Source organism: Puma concolor, chromosome D2 (genome assembly GCF_028749965.1).
Source record: "Puma concolor isolate L17-30 chromosome D2, mPumCon1.1.hap2, whole genome shotgun sequence".
Taxonomy (NCBI): domain Eukaryota; kingdom Metazoa; phylum Chordata; class Mammalia; order Carnivora; family Felidae; genus Puma; species Puma concolor.
Window position 1 is genome coordinate 27,818,666 of NC_141677.1, and position 5,978 is coordinate 27,824,643.

General features: G+C 35.4%; 1 pseudogene; it reads right to left on the minus strand.

The window, feature by feature from the left end:
* Positions 1 to 3,684: 3,684 nt before the first annotated feature.
* LOC147575962 (integrator complex subunit 4-like) lies at positions 3,685 to 5,322 on the minus strand (annotated as a pseudogene).
* Positions 5,323 to 5,978: the final 656 nt, after the last annotated feature.

Genomic DNA, 5,978 nt, shown 5'->3' on the forward strand with positions numbered 1-5,978 from the left:
TGGCCAGGTGATTTTTTATTGAAAGATTTAGATATGTGAATATGGCAGGCATCCTTCAAAATGTGATATTGGAAACAAAGGGAATGAAAATCAGCAAAAAAAGTGAGAATTTCAGGAATACATTCAGGAATATAGAGAAGGTAGAAACAGTGATCCAAGCAAAAGAGTCAGAGAAGATATAGTCAGAATGTATGAGGCAAACTGGTGGGTGCTGAATGATAAAAATAACCAAAGTGAAAAAAAATCCCGGATGAAGTTGGAAAAGGTGAGTAACTTCTATTTTCTTTAAACTCTGAACCCAAAGCAGACCTTAGAACACAGAAAGTCTGAAAGTCTTACCACGGAGTGTAAAAACATGACATATATTTCTTATTTGAAAATAAATAGCCTGAGATTTAAAACACCTGTCACACCGTCAGAGTGATATGTGCCATTTTAACACATTATGACATCATTTCATGTTGAAAAGCCTTTTTCTAGATTTTGTTGACTAGATTATATGATGCCTGTCAAACTGACTGAGTCCATCACTGACACAGATAAATGTACATTACGAGTAAACACAGGATGTTTGATATGTGAGTGAAATGTCAAGGCAAGTCTCCTAGCTAATCCACGGCTTCTTCCAAAATAAGCACTTCTTTATCTGATGAATCCCTATGAATGAGCAATACTTTGCGTGTTAAAGTTACATAATATTAATTTTTTTATAACAGAGCAATGCATGTCTCCAAAAACTAAAACACAGCATTAGGAATTTCACACATTTTTTTTTAATAGTTGATAAAATGACACATTTGGTTTCAAATGACACATTCATTTTTCCCCATTACATTCTTTACTCTTCATTAGCATTACATGAGACAATTTTCCAAAATAATATTTATGAGCAGCACTTTCTAACAAGTAGAAAACTTTTTAAAATAAACTTCACTTCAGGAATAGAGAATTTCGTATTCCAATTGCTTGCTTTTATTGAAGTGATAATAAGTATATTCAAAAGAATAAAAGGCTACTCTGATGTGTTGAACAATAGTAAGATTGTTCTACCATTATTTAACATTTCATTGTGAAAAATATTGAGAAAGTTATACAAAATCCATGGTTCGAGTCAATAATAAATAAATGTGACCTGATTTTTCAAATATAAGACAAAGGATATTAAATTAAAAAAAAAAAACCGTTGAAGAAAATTTTATACACGTTTTTGTTCACACACACACACACACACACACACACCACACCACTGTCTTTCTCCTTATATCATTTGTATCAGAGGATTTTAGCTTTCCTAAAAAATAAGGGTTTGGAATTTTGTTTCCAACATTTAACTGGAAATATACGAAAACTTCTCTGCTACAACTCTCTTCAAATTATTGGAATGTGTGTATTTAAAATTGAGATGATGCAAAATTAATGCAGTTTTTCAGATCATGATTTTTTTTTTAATTATGAATCCATAGAAATAAAATGGCTTCAAAAACAGAATTTGTGTTGATTTTATCTACTGAGTTTATCCCTGGCTACTGGAGACTGGGATTTACCAAGTAAACAGGTCAAATGTCAAAGCCAGGGCTATGAGCAGAAAAAAAGTTTAAACTGGAGCATCCAAGTGGAGCTAAGACTCCAAAATCACAAAATCCTCATAAGTGGAGCTAGACAACAGGGAAAACACGCATGTCCAATTTTGGCTCTGGAAAGAGCAGGGGAAAAAATTTTGTGAAAATTTTTAACCATGGATGCCCATTTAGATTTGGGGTTAAAATCCACGTACCTTTATGATTGGAAACCCCAAAGTAAAAAATCTGAAGAAATTTCTGATTGGTAGGATGTTTAACTCCATGACAAAAACAAAGACAAGAATGTTTTAATTCAAGCCTCAATGTCTTGATTAGCAGACCTTAAGTTTTGAGAAAGTTTATTATGAATTATTCAAATTTGCTTCATTTCCAGTGTTTTGCATTTCCATACACATTTAAATTATATTTGAAATAAAATACACAGTCTGCTTGGATTTTGACTAAGATTACATCAAATGTAACAATATTGAATCTTAAAATCAATTAACATGCTTTATATCTTCAAATTTAGGTCCTTTTTGTTTTCTCTCATCAGGGTTTTCTAGTTTTCAGTATACAGCTTACACACACATTTTGTTCAATTTGTGCCCAATATTTTATTTTTTGGAGCTTTTGTAAATAGTATTTGCTTTATAAATTGGATTCAATACTTCACTGCTAGTATACAGAAATGCAATAGGTTTATTTGTATTATCTTGCACACTGCAACCTTGCAAAATTCACATACAACTAATGTGTATTTATTGCAGTTTCTTTGGATTTTCTGACAATGACTTTATCTGTGAATTGAAACAGTTTTATTTCTTCCTTTCTAATCTGTATGAGTTTTATTTCCTTTCATTGCCTTTTGCATTGGTTAAAACTTTAGATACAATGCTGGATGCCAGCCTTGTTCTAATCTAAGAGGAGAAAGGATTCAGCCTTTTAGTATTTAAGCATCATGATAGCTATAAGGTTTTTGTTGATGTCCCTCATTAGATAAAATTGTTCCATTCTACTTTTAGTTTGCTGAAAATTTTTACCATGAGTGAATATTGAATTTTGCCAGATGCCTCTGCATCAATTAAGATGACCATAGCATTTTCCTCTGTTAGCATGCTGGGAAACGTTACCATTCATAGAAAATATTATTTTTCAAGGTTATTCTTTTTGTATATTGCTAGAATAGGTATATTAACACGTTGCTAAGAATTCTGGAGTCTAAGTTCATGAGTATTTCTGCCCTTATAGTTTCTATTTTTGTTGTTTCTGTGTTAATTTTGGTATTAATGTGACCTCATAATATTTGACAGAAAGTATACCCTTCTCTTCAATTTTTCTTTTTTTCCTTTTCTTCAATTTTTCTGGAAGTTTTTGTGTGAAAATATAGAATTGTTCTTTCTTAAGTGTTTGAAAGTTTTTCCAATAAAATTTTCTGTGCCTGAGGTTCTTCGATGGAAAGATTTTTACTAAAAATCCACTTTGTTTAGTAGATGTAAGACTATTCAGGTTATCTATGTCTTCTGAGAAGTTTTCATAATTTGCATCTTTTGTAGAATTAGTCCATTTCAATTATTTGTTGAACTCATGAACACAGAATAGTTTGTGGAATTCTCTCTCTCTCTCTCTCTCTCTCTCTCTCTCTCTGTAGTGGGAAATGACTTTATTTCTTACAGTGGATTCCTCTTTTCCATAATCCCTGTTTGTCCTAATATATGGACCTAATATATTATTTTGGTTCTAAGGGTAATGACAGGCAAGATGAAGAAACTCCTTCCGGGATAAAAATGATTCATTCTGCAACTATTCATGCAGTCCTTGGCACACCTATTCCCTGAGTTAAAGAAAGAGCTTCTTGGCAGGAAAGTGATGTCTAAGGCCATTCAGGAACCGTCCATGTAAAAAAAGTACAGCTGTGAAAGGAGTTGGTCCCAGAAAACAGACTGTTGATTAAAAAAAAAAAAAAAAACAAGATTACACTCCAATAAACTGTTCTTCGTTTCACATTTGAGGAATGTAGCCATGTGGCATAAATGTTGAACCCATAGCCACATTGTTGTTTTGAAAGAACAGGAACTAGAACAGCTAGGTGTTTTCTCAACTTTATTGTGGGGGGAGGGGGCAGTCAGGAGGGAGGAGGTGTAGATGTGAAGGTTTTGGGTTTTTCAATGCAAAAGAATTTATCTTGTGTTTGATACCGGATGAGACTGTAAGAGTCATGGTCCTCCTTATGCCTATATGCCATTTCCAGGTGAAATGTTCCAGGCTTCTGGCCCTGATGCCTAAGAAGGGAGGCCCTTCTAGGCCTGAGCTCTAAAGACTGCTTGTGATTCAGTTTGCACATTATGTAAACAGTCACAGACTTGCTGAAGGGGATGGTGTTCTCGATGCTGCCACCCCCGATCGAGGGGGATTTTGGAATGCAGGAACGGGAGTTGCAGGCCAGCAGCAGCCTGCATTTCACGGGCATGGTTCCGTCCAGACAGTGTGGGAGACGTAGAGCTGGATGATAAGCCGGTGGAGCCCTGGCCCAGGATTCCCGAAGTCTGCCAGTTTAGGATGAATCATCTGAGCCTGGCCATCTGGATATAAGATGTGGACCTTCACAGTACTCTGAAGATCCTGCACATGTTCTAGGCTTGCATCAACATCCAGGGCCACAACCAACCCAGATGTAAACTGCAAAGCGATGTCTGACTTGCCCACTGGCAAGTGGTGGAGGCTGAAGCTTTGGGGATCTGCTCTGGAAGGGGGATGTGCAGGAAGGTACTCTGCCACAGCATGGTCTGTAGAATTTTGACGACTTCTCTAGGTTTGGATGTCATGAGTCAGGGCATAAGGTCAAGAAATTTGTCCACAAAGTTGTCCTGCAGGTCGGGCAAATCAGTAATAAAACACGTCTGAAAAAAGTCCACATCGTGTAAAAACTTTGCACACATTCCAAATAAGGGTCACCTCCTCCAGTTGTCCGTGCTGCTACTATAAATTGCAGTGCTGTGACTTGCAGCCTCATGTGATGTATAATCACCACGTGTTTATCTTCCACACCACTGTACAGGAACTCCATTTTGTAGGTCTCCTCCATGATCTGTTTTGCTGCTGTTGCGGCCAAATCATTCTGTTTCAAATACAAAAGGGTGGCCACATTCCACACTTTTCCTTGCAAGGCCTACACAGACAAATCAGGAGAGAACAGAACACAGAGGTTGCAAAGATTGGCATATCATTTGAGATTTATGTGTTTGTTTTGCTTTTGTGTGAAATCTCTTATGTAATGGGCAGAAATACCCCCTCTCAAAAAAAAAAAGTCCACACCCTAATTCTATCTTAAACTAACTTACAGGGAAAATTGACTTGACCAATGTGATAAAATTGAGGATTAAGATAGGGAGATAATTTTGGATTATCCAGGTAAGCCCAAAGTCATCATAAGGACCCTTGTAGGAGAAAGAGAAGGGCAAGAGAGTCAGAATTAGAGAAGGTGCTATGATGGCAGAAGTGGTGAGAGAGAAGGCAATATGAAAATGGAAGCAGATGTGAAAGGGATGCAGGTCCCAGTAGAAGATGAAAATGGCAAGGAAGCAGATTCTTTCTTAGAGTCCCCAGAAAGAATGTAATGTGGCGGACATTGATTTGAAAATTTCCAACCTCCAGAAATGTAAGAAAGTCTATTTCTACTGTTCTTAGCCAATAAGGTTATAGTTATTTATTACAATAATAAACTAGTATCTTATTATACCTTTAATGCCTGTGTGGTCCACATGGTACCCCCTCTTTTGTTTCTTACATTGGTAATTGTGTCTTCTCCACTTCCCCCCTCCTTTGGCTTGCTCAGTTTGGTGGGAGCTCAATTATACTGATTGATTTTTAAGAAGCCATCTTTTAATTTCACTGATGTTCTCTATTCTTTCTCTGTTTTGATTTAATTGACTTCATTTCAACTATTTATCTTATTCTTCCCACTTGTTTTGGATTTAATCTTCTTTTCTTTCTCTAGTTTCTTAAAATTTTCTTATCTTATTGATTTGAGACATTTGTTCTTTTCTAGTCTATGCAACTGAGAGTCAAAAATTCCCTCTAAGCAATGCTTGAGCTGAATTCTAAACATTTTGATATTGTGCATTTTCATTTTCATTCATTTCAAAATATTTTTAAACTTGTTTTGAGAATTCCTTTTTGACCCATGAGTTATTTAGAGATGTTTTGCTTAAATTTTAAATAATTGGGAATTTTTCAGTCATCTTTCCATTATTGATTTTTAACTTAAACCTCTTATTATCACATAGAATATACACTGCATGATTTTTATTCCTTTAAATTTCTATAAGTAGTGTCCCAGAATAGGATTTATCTGGGTTAATGTTAAATGCACTTGACCAATGTGATTAAATTGAGGATTGAGATGGGGAGATTATTTTG